The sequence below is a fragment of the Podarcis pityusensis genome, assembly GCF_964106645.2.
Source record: "Podarcis pityusensis genome assembly, chromosome: 6".
Taxonomy (NCBI): Eukaryota; Metazoa; Chordata; class Lepidosauria; order Squamata; family Lacertidae; genus Podarcis; species Podarcis pityusensis.
Window position 1 is genome coordinate 47,868,356 of NC_138030.1, and position 16,502 is coordinate 47,884,857.

Consider the following 16,502-nt stretch of genomic DNA (forward strand, 5'->3'; position numbering starts at 1 on the left):
GAACTTTTCCCACCCGGCAGCAACATGAGCTTGGTGGCTCATGAACTTCACTGTCAGATTAAGCAGACCAGTTGGCACAATTTCAGGCAAGCCAGCTTGGGTGCCCTGCGCTCAGTTTCCAAGTCAGTATCGGAGTTAGGCTGTATTAAGTTTGCTTGCTGCTGCTAGGTGCTGTTAACTTCCCTGAGGCCCTGGGATTGATATCCTTCAATAGAAAAAATAATTGGGTTTCATGGTAGTGCCTGTGGTGGCAAGCAGCAGGGGTCAGGGGGAACACTCTGGGCAAAGATCCCCTACCCCACATCAGGTTCCCAGAGAAAGAGGGGACCTTCCACCCCACTAAGCACTTTCATCTGTTACTCAGCTACAATCTCTGCTTCGAAACACACATACGTTTGTTCACCTACCTTACATCACTTAGGTTGGGATGGGAGAAGTCACCATCAGTGCTCTTCCAGCCTACCTATGAGATAATCTCTGTAGGGGAAACCTATTGCTGAAGAATGTTGCCTGTTGAGCAGACGGGTCAATTGGTTTGTATGATTCTTCCTCCTTGCTTATTGGCACATCCTCAAGGGTATTGCATTCTCAAGGGCTTTTGGTTTGCTTTCATGTCTTGATTTGCTGTTTGTGCTTCAGGGATGAATGCTAGCAGGCTGTGGGAGGATCTGCTTTTGGGCTGGCTGAAAGCTGAGTGCTTGCCAGCAGTAGGACAGCAAGATTAATTAACTATACTAGCCCCGTCTGTCAGCTTAAGGTCACCTGGCAGGTGATGTACCATCCCTCACACTACCACAGCAATTGCTTCTAGAACAGGTGTGAGACATTTGGATACCAGGCCAGTCAGGACTAAGGGTCTAAGGTACATAAATCTCTCTGATGGATCTGACTTTTGAGCTTCAACAGCAACCCAGACCAGGAGCCTGCTCTCATTCCCTGGAGCTCCTGATAACTGAAGGGGCGAGTATTTTATCTTGTTTATACTATGTTATTCTGCTTAAAGACAGCTTTTCATTCTGCGTTCAAGCCTGATACTTATAAAAGTACTGAACTTCTCTCCACTAGGGTTATTAATGCAACAGAATCCAAAAGAACTATTGCATTTTGCAAAAAAATCTCTAGCTATTTCCCAACCATTAGCTTCCATTAATGAAATGTATACCAGTCTTGGCTATTAACAATCTTGCTTTAGAAGGGGCGGGTTGCCCAATAACTGCAATAGTATTTTGTGCTTATTTTAACAGTATGTTGTGTTTAGTTCCCGTCGTTCTGCATTGGTGATATGTAGAAGAAACTCCCCACCATACCTATCCTGGTGTTGCGACATCTTTAGCCGGCCCCTAGGCGGCAGTGTTATTCCACAGCTATTCTTCCAAATGGACTGGCAAGATAATGCTGGATATTTTACTAGTGGCCGTCATGTGGAGCTAGAACTATGCAAGCAGGTGCTCAGGAAGGAGGAAATGCAAGCAGATTCACTGAATTGTTCAGGGCTGAAGCGGTTAAAGGTTTAAATTGGACTGCCTTGGCATTGCAAAATGTATATAGGCAGGGCCGACCCAAGACATGGTGGCACTTGAGGTGAACCACAAAATGGCACACGCCCTCCCCACCAGGGAAGGAGGAATGAGTGAAGATCTGCATCAGGCATAAGATCTGCATTGGCATCTGATGCCCCTGTGGAATCTGCTGCCCAAGCTGGTCGCCTCACCTTGCCTCCTGTGTGAGCTGGCCCTGGGTATAGGCAGAACCTCTCCAGAATTTAATTTACAGTACTTTTAAAAAAACTGATGTGAGGTGTATCAGCACTGCCTGGTAATCAAAGGCTTTTCACATTATGTCTTCACATTATGCACCTGAAAATCTCCAATTACTCCCCCCCCCCAAAAAAAATTTAATCTCAGATTTAAAGGTTAAAATCTTCATAATTCATTACACAGAAGTGCAGCATCTCTTTCAGGTCATTCCTGGGTTTCACATATGCATCAGTGGACTGATTCAAAATGCTCTAATTTCCCAGATCATACACCTACACCCATGACTAGGGACGACGGAGAAATTCCATTTTGTTTGCATTTTAATGAGAAACTATCTAATTCACGCTTCTTGAAACAGTATGCCAACCGAAACTCAATTATCCTTAGGAATGTGCACTTCTCCGAATTTTGTGATGCAGTTTTCCAACCAACCAGGGATCGTTCCATCAGGGAAAGGGTCTTGGCTTGTCAGATGAAGCCAACCCTCCCCTCTTTCCCCCACATTCTGTTCTGGAGGTTCCCATGGGCCTCCAATGCAGAAGAGAAAATCCTTCTGAAGGGCTTCCGCTGACAGGACTCATTAGTTGGATCATACGCAATGTGTGTGGAAATAATATATGAGGGGAAATGTGTGTACAAAAATGCATGTTAGTGAAAATATTAAAATCTGCATCATATTAGGAAGAAAAGCTTGCAGATATTGGGAGAAATTTGCACTAAAATGATATTCTTGTCTTAAAAAAAGCTTCACAAAATGCAGAAAAACAAATGTGGAAAAATGAGAAATGGAAAGAAACCAAAATTGGCAGACTGAATTTGATGACAGTATATTATTATTTTATTATATTTAATTATCACATTTATATCCCACTTTTTTCTCCAAGGAGCTTGGGGGTGGTATAAAACGTTCTCCCTCTCCTTATTTAATCCCTATAGCACTGCTGTGAGGTAGGTTAGACTGACTGCTCCAAAGTCACCCAGTGACTTCATAGCCGAGAGGATTTGAACCCTCATCTACCAAGTCCTGCTCCTGCCACTATATCACATTGGCTTGGTTCTTTGGGATGAATTGTGAAGTCAGGGTGGGGGGGGGGGGAGAGCTTAATAGAGAGAACAAGAGGGAAAATAAAGCTTTCTGAAAATCGTGTTTCATTTTTCTCAAGTTACCCCTTCACTCTCCCAGATGTTTTATTACATTCTTCAGTGTGATGAGCTGGGAGGAAACGTTATTTTTTATCACGGTTTGTTTTCTCCTTCCCTAAGAAAAGCTTTTGAGGGGCTGCACTGATCTTTTCAGATAATCAATCTGCAATCGGTTTAAAAGAAAAAAGCAATCTTAAAGTTTACCTGAAAGCAGCTTGGTTAGTGTATGGATGGAGCTGGCTGCCTAGTAACTGTGGGGTTACTGTGGCTTTGTTTTCCTGGTGCATAAGGCATACTGTAACTTAAGAGAACTCAAGGGAGCTGCCTCTTTTGACTACTTAAGTTTTCCAGGATTGACTGATCACAAACGGGCAACTTCTCCACCCTTATTCGCTGTGGGATGAAATAAGGTTCACCTCATTTTGCCACCTGAAGCAAAACAGGAAGGTGTCCCCACCCCACCCCCCGTGAAGGAAAGGAAATAAACATCTATCTGACTTTTAGTCATCTGTACAGGGAGTTTTTAATGTTTGAGGTTTTATTGTGTTTTTCATATTTTGTTGGGAACCACCCAGAGTGGCTGGGGCAACCCAGTCAGGTGGGCAGCAATAATAAAATTGTTGTTGTTGAGATCTCACTGGACCCCAGAACCCGCTACTCCTTCTACTAGTTTCTCTGATAGGGCTGGGTGGGGGCACAAGGGGCACCTGTGGGGCACCACCCTATGGATTCCCACCGCCCCAGGAGGCTGTCTCAGTCTACCTTATAGGTAGGCTGTCCCTGCTTTGCTTCAGCAGGTTTGGTGGAAGACAGTTTAAGATTCCTCAGGGACTCTGGGAAATGTAGCACTGATCTAAGCAACAGGAGGGGATATATAATGCCAGCTCCTGGACTGATATAGCCATAGGCCTGTTTGGAAGCTGTGGGGTGGGTGATGCTCATCAAAGAAAGAACATAAGATTTAGGGGATCGCAACTGGTTCATTCGCACTGGGCGTGGAGGGGGGGGACTATTATTTACAATGGAGCATGAGAGGCGGAGGGTTGCTGAATTTTGGCGTCGCATTGGGGCACCACTGAAATTTGAGACCCCAAGATCCTTCTCTGAGGAGAGAGAAGGCTTAGGGTCTTGTGCATGCGTTAGCATTCCTGGAATACCAACTGTTTTTGTTTGTTTTTGGCCCACTGCTGGCGGAGCCCCTCTGCACCAGGAAAGCCTCCAGGGACAGATCTTTTGCTCCACTGGCAGAGAGAGAGGTCTTCCGTATCAAATGCCCCTTCAGCTTCTCCCTTACTGATATCTTCAGATGGTCCATGTTGTTCTTAAGGCAATTGATTGAGGAACCTTTAAAGATCAATTTGATTGTTGGACCTTTTTTTTAAGGATTAGATTTTAGTGTATTTTCTTAACACACTGCTGCATTCCATGCAAACAGGACTTAATTGCTGTTTTTACTTCGACTGAGAGCAAATAATATATATGCACACCATCTGAAAATAGTTTTGCTTAGACATTTCCTGCCTTATTTTCCAAATCAGTTGCTTGCTGAATGCATTTGTCGTGTCATCCCTTGCACCATATAATAGTAACTCGTTTCGGAAACGATTGTGTATCCCCTCACAATAAATCCCAGTGCTAAAATCACCTTATCCTGGTCTTATCAAGCTGACTCAAATTAAATGCAAAAGAATTCCAGAAGCCCACTTCTACCGCCACACAATAGTTATTAATTTATTTTTTTATTTTTAAACTGTCTCCGTCTCCAGTGCTGATTCCTCTCACTCCCCATGGCTGCTTCTTGTTACAAAGGTCTTCATCATGTTTACTTAATGTAATGTGCAGTTTGGTCCATACTGCTAAACCCCATTTAACTCGGTGGGTCCTACTTTTGAATTAATGAGCCCACAATCAGACTGTGAATCTCGGACGAGTAATATAATATTTTCCTTGCATGCTGGATGCGCTATAATCAGTGTCCTTATAATGTAACACAGGAGCTTACCAATAGCTTTTGAACTGAGTGCAAATTACACTATAATTATAATTGCCTCTTATTGGCTTCACAGTGACAATGTCTTACAGGAAATGTAATCAGCATCTAATTGCCAATTAACCAGAGAAACGCAGCGTCCCCAGCCCAGCAAACACTTACTAGCCATACAGCTCCAGAAAGCAGCTAACATGTTACGAACAAGGACTTCTTGATGGGGGCTGGGGAGAACCCTGCAATTCCGATATTCATTCCTCAAGACTATCAGTAGAGCTTATATTTCATTATCTTACATTTATCAACTTCCCCCGAGGGTTTTCAGCTACTCTGTACAGAAGTGAGATTGCTGTTGTTAATGGGAGGGTGGTAAGATTTATGGCTGAAATGACACAATTCGAGTGTCAGCATCTCAAAGATGTTTCCTGACACTTGTCAGCTTGTACAGAGGTATATATAGGAGTGGGCATGTGTGGCGACAAGATGGGCATTGATTGGCATTGTGGGCGGTTGTTACTGCCCATGCAGATATTTCTGAGGAAAGAAGGCACTTTGAAGGAGGAAAGAGGAGGAAGGGAAAAGTGTGCAAAGGAATATGGAAGATTGTGTGCGGCGGTGGCTCTGGGTTGGATCCAGACTAAGACATTTGCAGTTTAAAATACAGCAATGTCACTTTTCTCTGCTGCATTGCAAGTCACATGTTTACATTGTTGTACACCATAGAGAGGGGACAGAGATATCTTCAGCTGATCTGCATTGCAGGATTTGTTTCTCTGCGCCGGCAACATCCACAAACTCCTCTTCACTGAAGTTGTCGTCTGCACATGTGCAACAGCTATCTCAAAGGTACACACCTCAGCTTAACTGGTGCTGAGGCTGGTTTGAGGGAAAGCACCTTGAACAGCAGTATTTCTCGGGAAGCGACAGGGTGTGCAGGGACTGTGGTCAATGTCATGTGTGCTTGACTTTGTACACTAAAGGTGGGAGTGCCCTGGAGGCAGAGTAAACAGTAATATGTACACAGCCCGAATTAGTTGAACTTGGGTCCACATGAAATCGGTGGGATTAAAGTCAATTTATGCTTAACTTGTCAGATAACTTGGGATACAACCTGATACGTTCTGAGGTGTTCCTAGGCCAAAAATGGAGAACCTGTGCCCCGGCAGATGTTTCTGGACTCCCACCAGCCCCAGCCAGCATGGGCAGTAGTCAGGGATGGGGGGGGTATTACTCCAGTACCATCTGAGTCAGGAGGGTAGGCACAGATTTTACAAACCTATCCTAGAAACAAGGGTGCATTAAGGGTGCCTCTAAAGACTGCCATTGCCATTGTTGGGGCTGCCCAACAATGTGGGCAGTGTGGTGTAGTGGTTAAGAGCAGTAGTCTCGTAATCTGGGGAACCGGGTTCACTTCTCCGCCCCTCCACATGCAGCTGCTGGGTGACCTTGGGCTAGTCACACTTCTCTGAAGTCTCTCAGCCCCATTCACCCCACAGAGTGTTTGTTGTGGGGGAGGAAGGGAAAGGAGATTGTTAGCCGCTTTGAGACTCCTTCGGGTAGTGATAAAGCGGGATAGCAAATCCAAACTCCTCCTCCTCCTCCTACTCTTCTTCTTCTTCTTCTTCTTCTTCTTCTTCTTCTTCTTCTTCTTCTTCTTCTTCTTCTGTTCTCAAATGGCCACACTCTGGGGTAGTGTATCAATTTGCAGTGAGCTTTTATTTTCAGAAGAAACCCTTTTCAGGGGCAAAAAATATGCAATGAATCTTGATTTCGTGTGGATGACATAGACAAAGATATTAATTGTTAGTCTCCATTGATTCTACGATAAAATGCCACGTGTATGCAATCAATGACATCTTACTACACAATTCCACATTCTCTTCCCATATGTTGTTTGAAGAGATTATGCAAGTCAGGTGTATATAACAGATGCTTCAAATCAGCACTTGTGGTAAACAGCAAACACAGATGTGCCCTTACAATGTCCCTGTGCCTAAATCCTCATATACACATGCAATTATATAAATTTATAAGCCAGGTAATTTCAGGTCTGCTGTGCAGATTGGAGCTCTGGGGAACAGTTTTATAGAGCCACCTCTGCCCTGCGTCTCTTGGGATATCGAAGTTAAGCTTTGTTGCCTTTCAATATGCAAAAGTTACATCTTGGCTCCATCCAAGTCAGCGGCAAAGCTCTCATTAAGTGTGATGGAAGCAAGACTATTTTTGCAAAGATAGCAAAGGGCTGTGATTTAATTTTTTTAGGATTTTTTGCCACCTTAGAAAGCCAGAATTATTCCATTCTTGCTTTGCTATCTTGTGCTCACTGCCTGCTTTTGAACTGTTTGGGTTTGAAGAGACTGTCAGATTGTCACTTGGCTCACTGGCAACAGACCAAGGCTCAGTTCAGAATAATATATCGCCAGAACTATCAATGAGTGTGTGCATTTTGGCTCAGCTTTGATAAGCCAATGAAGATGAACAAAAGCGTGTTCCGTTGGAGCGGCTGTATGTCTGAGTGTGAACAGAAAAGGAACAGAACACACAATTTGCCTTGAAACATCATTTTCCATCAATGCCGCAACACTGGCCATCGTGCAAAATGCAGGGGCAACAGCAGCACAGGGCTGCCTCCGCTCCCTAACCCCAATTTAATCATCATTTTGCTGGCAGAATATGTCAGGCGCAATAGGCAGGCAGTGACAGGGAGTGATGCCCTGCATAGAAATGAATCAGGCCTTGCTTATTCAGCAGCGCTGGCTGGCTGGCTGGCTTGGGGGGGGGGGAGAGAGCGCTTCTACCTGTAAGGTAATTAGGACTGAGAGGGAAACTCAGAATTGGAAAGAGGCAAAAAAAGGACACCTTTGAAAGGGATGCAGCGCAAGCCAATATTTCGTATCTAACTTGAGCAGCCGAAGAAACCTGTCTTGACGTGAGTTATTTAGGGAGGCAGATGTGAGGTGTTGTTACTTTGAAAAATGGGGCATTTGTGGCCATTTGGAAGCCTTGAGACTGCCTAGGCTAAACATAAAGAAACAGTGCATTGCTAATGAAGAACAGTGAATTGGGGTGTAGAAGAAGAAGAAGAAGAGTTTGCATTTGATATCCCACCTTTCACTCCCCTTCAGGAGTCTCAAAGCGGCTAACATTCTCCTTTCCCTTCCTCCCCCACAACAAACACTCTGTGAGGTGAGTGGGGCTGAGAGACTTCAAAGAAGTGTGACTGGCCCAAGGTCACCCAGCAGCTGCATGTGGAGGAGCGGAGACGCGAACCCGGTTCCCCAGATTACGAGACTACCGCTCTTAACCACTACACCACACTGGCTCCCACAGTCTGGCTTTAACTCTTTTGTAAAGAAGGGAGAGCGGGGAACCCCTTCTAAATAGCCACAGTTCTCATTGGTGTTGTCAGGGGTTCAGGGACAGAGGCACAGGGTAGGCAGGAGATGGAGAGCGATGGGGATGAATCCCAGGACAGCGAGGAAGAGGATGACAATGACTCTAGAGATTCCATGAGTCTTTCCAGCGAATCAGAGGATTCCCAGAAGGGGGCGCCGGTGGTCAAGGCCAGGGGAGCCCCAGGGGGGACGTGTCAGGAGCAGGGGGCCAGCGGGGGATCCCAAAGTGGCAGCTGGGCGTCAGGACCAGCCTCCCCGCCAGAGTGCAGCGAAGGGGGTGGAGGTTCCAGTGTATCAGGGGAGGCGGCTCCGGCAGTAGAGAAAGGAGGGAGGTCGGAGCAAGCCACCCTCCCGGAAGGGGAGGGGAGTAGTGAAGGGAGTAGCATAGCTGTCAAAAGGAAAGTTAGAGGTTGGGCGCGCGCGCCAAGTTCAAATGTAGAGGCGCGCGGAAGTACAGGGAGCCCGGAGGAGGGGCCAGGTCCCAAAGCCCGCAGGAGGGGGCAAGAGCAGTCTGATTCCGCGTCGGAGGAATCCAGGAGGGGCGAAACCCCAGCGGGCAGAAAGACCCTGCGGAAAAGGAAAGAGAGAAAGAGGTGGAGCAGCGCAAGCCTCTTAAACTGGTGCAGGGGAGGGACGGATTCAGAAGGGACTTCAGCGGTCTAAGCCTAGCAGACGTAGGGCTGCGCGCCTCGGATCTGAAGCAAACAATGAACTGCAATAAACACTTTTGTATATAAGAAAAGATAGGCGTTGGTCTTTTGTGAGCTGAGACTTGAGGCAGCCCTGACAGGTGTGCTCTTGGTTCTGAAGGCATGGTTCATTGGAGCCAATGGAAGTGTCATTCTGGTGTCTTATAGTAGGGATGTGTTGAGAGATTTTCATCAGGACTGCAGATCCTCCAAGTTTTCCTATTTTCCAGGGAAATTCCTGGATTTACAGAAGTCTTCCTGTTTTCTGGTTTGATCCCAGAATACCCTGCTTTTCCTTAGGGCATCCCTCTTTTCACTGGAGAAATGTTGCAGGGTAGACAGTTATCTGACACCCAAACCATCTGATGGCAGCCCTGTATAGGGAAGTCTTTAAATGTTTAATATTTTATTATGTTTTTATATATGTTGGAAGCTTCCCAGAGTAGCTAGGGCAACCCAGTCAGATGGGCAGGGTATTATTATTATTATTATTTATTATTATTATTGAATAGGCTGTCCCTATTTTCATCGGAGAAATGTTGGAGGGTATGGGATTGCAGTGAGGGGAAAGGGTTAACATCACCTCCCTGGACACCATGAGCTAGGTACTCAAAGGGGACCCCTGCAGTGGTGGCATTCACACCATTAACATAATGTGGGGCTTGACCCTTAGACTTGATGCTCCTAATGTAAAATGCTCTTAATGTAAAAGACCCCCCCCCCATCTTCTTCCCAGCAGCAAAAAATGCCCACATTGACACCTACTGATTTAGATAGCTGCTGATGCACCTGCTGCATGTCACTCAAACACATTCAGATTGTTTGATATTCAGTGCAGGTTTTTGGGGAAATAAAACATAATAACCATCATCTGTAATTGACCGTTGCTCTTGCAGGCTTTGCAAACACACTGAGTCCTCTGCACAGCTCTCTTTGGTATATAGCTCTTGTATTGTGCTCTGTCTTTGTGAATGTTGATAAGGCAGCATGTTAATTTCAAGCCCCGCTACAAACAGGGGATAGGGACACCAGCAGCCATCCGTATTTGCCCAGCTGAAAATGGCCAGGAATTTCAGGTGCTTGAAAGGCGTACCCCACACCTCCAATTAGTTAGATTTAGTATCTGGCACATGATGAGCTTCTTCATGGCCAATGGCAATAATGATGATTTCAGAAGCTTGCACAGGATAGAGAAAGTGGGCCAGGATTTTTGAACCAGCTGGATTGTTAAAGCAGAAATCATCTATGTAAGCTAAATATAACAGCTAGTACCTCTTTGTAAATAATAAATTGAGCAGTCTCATCCACCTCTTTCTGCTCCACCACAGCAACCATGCTGGGAATCTCCACTCTGATCAAATGGTAAGTGCAAGCAGTGCTGAATTTCTAAAAAGGAAAAGAGAGGGAGCTGAGGACTCTATGCTGGGCCAGTCCTACCGTTAGATAGGATAAGGCAGCCTGCTTCAGGTGGCAAATCTGGGATGGAAGAGACGACCTATTATTGAAGGCAGAACCCAGTGTTGCCTTCCATTCACGCAGAGGGCCTTTACCTTCCTCTCTTCCCCTTATACCCCTTCACAATCCCCCCCCCCACTCTGGAACATATTTTTAAGGGCATATGGGAAGCTGGCGGAGAAGCAAAAAACCAGACTATTTGCGGTAAGGAAAGTGATGGGGAAAACACACTTCCCCACAAACAAATCAGAGTGAATGTTCATTAAATAGCCAGCATCATCTAATCTCCTCACAAACAAAACAGGCTGAATTCTCAATAAACAGGTTGTCTGGAAGTGCCTTGATTCTCAAGTTGCCCGGTCCTAACTGCAATTCACTTGAATGCTATCTATGTATATGATGAGAGCAATGTTAAACATAATGCCTTCATGTTAAACATAATGGCATTTATCATTTGCTTTAGCTTCTTTCTGGTTTAAAATTAGCCTTTAGCATCTTTGATTCCAGGGATGCTTCTCTTCTGCTCTGCAATTCCACTCCAGGTCCTCCAAGGACATGTGCTTTTCTCTTGCTTTGCATTTTTATTGGATGCCATATATGACAAATGTAAATAATCAAGTATATAAAGAGAGAGAAGGGAGGCCTTTTCTATGGAACAGCCAGCTCTTTTTAAATTTTAATGTAGGCACAACCAAGAAGATAAGAAGGATTTCCAAAATCTGTCTTGTGGCCGGCAGTCTCATCAATAGGCTATGCTCCTAGTGAGGAAATAAGTCCCATTGACTTCAAAATGAATTCCAAGCGCGCACACACTTAGGATCAGGCTGTAAAAAAATCTCAGCACTAATTTAAAATGCTAACCTTTCTTTTATACACACACACACTTTAGTTTGTCTGTGCATGCTGAGTGCTTTTTAGTTTTTAATGCATCCAGAGTCATGAAGATGAAATCACCCCAAACTTTTAATGCACGCTCATAAAGTGGGTTTTCAAATCCATGTTAGTTTAGGGTGGTTGCAGCTATTCTGCATTGACTAAAACAGGGTCATGACTGTATTTCAGGAACAGCAAGAATGTGGAGCCTTTCCCCTTATTACCAGAGTACTGGAGGGCTTGTGTATTGCTTGTTGGCAGCATAGGCGTAGCCAGGGTTTATGTTGGGAGGGGAGGTGCAGAGCCTCAGTTACAATATAATCTGTTCCTACTGATTACAAAAAAAAAATCAGTGGCCAAAGGTGCCACGAACCCCCACCCTTAGTGGCTGGATGAAAGAATTGACCCCTTCAGCAAGTCATGGCAAGGTTGAGAAGGTTCCAGCTTTTGGTTCCTTGTGAACTGTTTCTGGGGAGAAGGCATTTTTAGATAAACTAGCCTGGGTTTAAAACATGCTTCCTGCTCCTGAATAATTGACTGAAATTATCAAGACAAAAATATTCTGCTCCGAGTGAGCTTGACTTTCTGCAGCTCCACGCCAAATGCTCTTTACTTTGCTGGGAAGGTGCAGAGATGCTGCAGAATTAGATAACGTGCCCTACTTTTAACATCTTTGCCATGGAAGAGAATAATTGCCCTATTAATAAACACACTGTATGTATCATTAACAGTTCATTATTATGTAATATTTTATATTTGTTTTAAGCCCCCATTGCTTTTTAAACTGTGTGGAGCTTTTAAGGGTAACTACTGTTTGGTGTTCTTCACTGCAGATCCTGACTAATAAGGCACTTGGAGAAAAGGAGAAAGAGACTAGCTGTGTATGTAACTTGGATGCATGCTCTCCCTGCAGCATCCTGCTGTATTAAATTTACTGAAGCTATTATTTTCATTGAGGGAAAGGGGTGGTGGTACCACCACCACCACCCCCTTTTAAATTAGGGACTAATTGAGGTGAGACAGTTTCACAGGTGCTCTGGAGACCAGCAGACTCCTTTGTTTCCCTGAAACGTCATCCTTCCCTGTAGAAGAGATAAGCAAAGAGGGTTGTAAAATATGGTTACCAGATTTTGTCAATGAATCAGGGGACATTTTTTATTTTTATTTTTGAAGCTGAGTAGCAACAGTGAGCTAGTAGTGGGCACGGTGAGGCAAAAGACCCTGGGCCCAAGCACACATGCATATTGTATAAAGGTGCAAAGCCCTTCTTTCACACCCTGTGAAACATAAATGCGCAGAGTTTTTAAAAAACTGGGCAACGGCACGCCACCCACCTGTGACTCCCAAGCCTCCCCCAATCAGTCAAAACAAAAGGGGGAAGGGGGCAGGAGATTGGGGAAGGCTTGGGAGCCACGGGCAGGAGGCACGACATTGCCCAGGAGGGGTGCAAGGTGCACTGTTTCTCTGCTGGGCTAGGTGCAAAGTCCTTCCTTTGGACCCTATGAAACATAAATGTGCAAAGTTTTTAAAAAATGGCAATGGCGCACCACCCGCCTGTGATTCCCAAGCCTCCCCTGATCTCCTTCCCCCTTCCCCCTTTGTTTTGACTGATTGGCGGAGGCTCAGGAGTCGCAGCCGGTCAGCCGTTGCCCAGTTTTTCAAAACTCTGCGCATTTATGTTTCACAGGGTGCAAAAGAAGGGCTTTGCACCTTACGTAGCAGAGAAACCATGCGCCTTGCGCCCTCCTGGACAATGGCCACCCACCCGCAACTCCCGAGCCTCCCCTGATCTGTCAAAACAAAGGGGGAAGGAGGCAGGAGATCTGTACCGCCGGACGTCCCCGATTCCCCTTCGGCAGTGGCAGCGAGCAACTCCGGAAGCCAGCCAGAGCCAACTGCGCTACCAGGCTGGCTCTGGGCTGCTGAGGCTGCCACTGCCACATTTCCCGGGAACAGATTTGCAAATCCGGGGACTGTCCCTGGGTACCGGGGACGTCTGGTAACCCTGTTGTAAAAAGAATCAAATGTTGTCTGGATGCCAGTCCACCTGAGATGGACATCAGGTCTACCCACAGGAAAAGAAAAAAGAAAACAGTGGAGGGGTAGACCTGGCATACAAGTTTCTCAGGCCAGGTCTACCCAGGTCTTGCTATCATTCAGGAACCAGAATCTAGTAAAGGCATGTACTTTGTTGAAATTTCAGCCTTCACGACATAGGAAAACGGCCAAGTAAACAGCTATCTTTGTGGAGGAGGGTCAATATATTAACTGATATGCATGAAATTTCATATGTACAGTAGCTATATAATCCCTAGTGTAGTAAGATAAGACCTTTGGAGCAGGCATTTTTCAAAAAAAAAAAGTTTTTTATGAACCGCCCTAGTAGGGCAGTAATTGTTCCTTGATAATTTGTACCCCCCCCCCATGATGGCACCTGGGACAGACCGCCCCCGCCCCCCCTTTCCTACGCCCCTGGACAGAGCAACGGCAGCTCACCCTGTTGTGTGGATTTGAACCGCCGACCTTCTGATCAGCAAGCCCAAGAGGCTCAGTGGTTTAGACCACAGCGCCACCAGCCAATAAGATGTGTAATGACATCAGTCTAAGCATTAAAGTACTGGGGGACCTCCTCCTTTGTTGTTTTAAACTGTCTCCAAGGAAATGATCCCAGGGCTTTGATGTCACTGAATAGGCAGTTGTGTATTATGACTGTATATGGAAAGAAAATTAGGAAGTTCATCTGAATGTGACTCAGTGGGCTATTTTTAGGAAGTCATATTAAAAGACATTATAATCCATACTTAAACAGATCATTTTAATTAGTGTGCATTTGTTCATTTCTGGGGGTGGGGTGGGGGAAAAGCACCTTAATGATAGTGAACATATTCATGTACATAATAAATGATAATGTAAAATGAAAAGGCAGAGCATATTGTCATTATGCAGAAACATTGGTGGAGACTACAATGCAGCACTTCATTAAAAGAATCCTGTCCTATTTTCTAAACCCAGTAGCATAAAAAGTATTTTAAAAAAGAAAAGAAAAATGTCACAAGTTTCAAAATGTCTTTATATTATAAAAAACGAGGAAAGGTTAAAATGAAAGTTTACTTTCCTTGGCGTTCCACACCCCCCACCTCCACAACCCCGCATTGCACAACTTTCTCCAAGCTTACAGGCAACGCTGTTGGCTTCCTGGGTGCAAGACCAGGACCAAGCCCACAATGATCTATGTCAGTGCCAGGTAATTGGGGGGAAAAATGTATAGGTTGCTGGTTAAAAAATAGTTGCCAATTAGGAGCTGACTGTTTTAGTGACAGGAGATTGAGTGGAATTGAACTGACTGACTTGGTTTGGTTAGAGATCCTGGCTGGGACAGCCAGCCTACCTGAGAGCATTCTGATTCTCACACAACTATCTCAGAGTTTATACACACAACGCTTCAGTGCATTTTCACCACTGTTCTTTGAATCTGTGTACACATGACATTGCACACAATTACCCACAATCCCCTGGTTTCTTCTGAAATATTCTGCATTTTGACTTCCAGGGTGGCGCCATCGGTAATGGCGGACTCCCTCTGATCCGGAGGGACTGGTTCCACGGAAAACGGGTCTGTTCCACTACGGTGAAGCGGGGACCCTTCAAATAATCACAGGCGGAGGAAGCCTGTGACCATGGGACTCGGCGGGCACCTTTTGCGCCCCCCCCAATCTGTAAAGGAACCCAACTACCGGTTCCGGAGCGAAGAGGGGTTAGTGGCGTGGTGCTGAGAGTCAACTGCTTCTTCCGTGGAGCGAAGCCGCACAGCCGTTGCTGAAGAGCGCTACCTTTTTCCTGGGACAATTTGGTTACAAAAACAACTACCCGTGAGCAGATCAAACTTGGACAATTGGACTTTAAACAACGATCTGTGAGCAGAAGGGAAAATTGGATTAGAAATTCTTCTTAATTTGGCACTGAAGTGGGAAGGTTTAAACAGGAAGTCAGCCTTCCGTTTCTTGTAGATAGATTAAAGCAAAGACATGGCAAACTAGAGTTCAGAAAATCATTTGTAAAGGATCAACTTTCATCATCTAAAACTACTGAACCCCCTTCGGAAGCAGGAGAAGAGGGGGGATTTTTTCCGGATGGTTTAAACTTGCAGGAGAGAGTGTAAAGAAAAGTAATTTCCCACCGTCTTGAACCTGGGAGCGGGATGTCAGGACAGACGTTTTTAGGAAGTTCATTGACTATAGACAAATGTTTTTGACAGATAGTTAAAAGAAGAGAAACATAGTGATTCCATTGTTTTCTTTCGCATTTTAAAGGAACAAATACTGACAAAATATCTGAAAAAGGAAACTTTGCTGTTAGATCTGCTGTTAAAAAAAAAAAAAAGAAAAGAAAAGAGATTGATACAAATAGAAATTCTTCCCCTAGAGGGAGCTTGTGAAACTGTTACTAAACTTGAACTGGGGAGCTTCGCAGCTGCAAATAGATTAAGATTGTGGGAACAGACTTCTGACCTTGCATAACAATGTATTCAGAGGCTCTGGTGCGTGCTTTCTGTAAGACAAGTGCTTTATTGGAACAGTTACATGAGAAGACGGATTTGATGACTGTGGCGATTAGAAATTTTGGACAGGTAGTGGGTATCTATATAGAACCCACCCAGGAATCAACTCAGGAGTGTGCTCTGACAGATCAGATGAGGGAGGAGATCGTTGTTGGACCTCGGGTGGCAGAGATGGAGGGAGCTGTGGCCCAGCAGGAACATGAGTTGTTGGATTTGACAAATGAACTTGGAAAAAGCCAGATTTGGAGAGACAGAGTTTTGTTGGGCTTGGAGATGGGGGGCTGGATAGACCCCCCTATGCAGGGATGTCTTGACTTTCCAAGTCTGGCAATGGGCCGTGAGGAGTTTGGGGTTGTGGGGGTCCCCAACTTTGGAGGGACTTTGAAACATGCTTTTAAATACCACATGGAGTTCAGTGTGGATTATGGAAAAGGGGCTGATCTGTCGAGAAGGGACAAAAATACTGTCAAGTTGGAGTTTCCACGAGTGAAAGGACCAGGAGACAAAGTAAAGTACAGGTATAAATATGAAGAAGATCTGCGGAAGGGACATGGAAGAGACTTAAGGGCCTCGGACATAAGATTACCAGGTTAATGAACTAAATGGATGAGACAGAAAGGACTGACAAAACCTGGGACCAGGAGG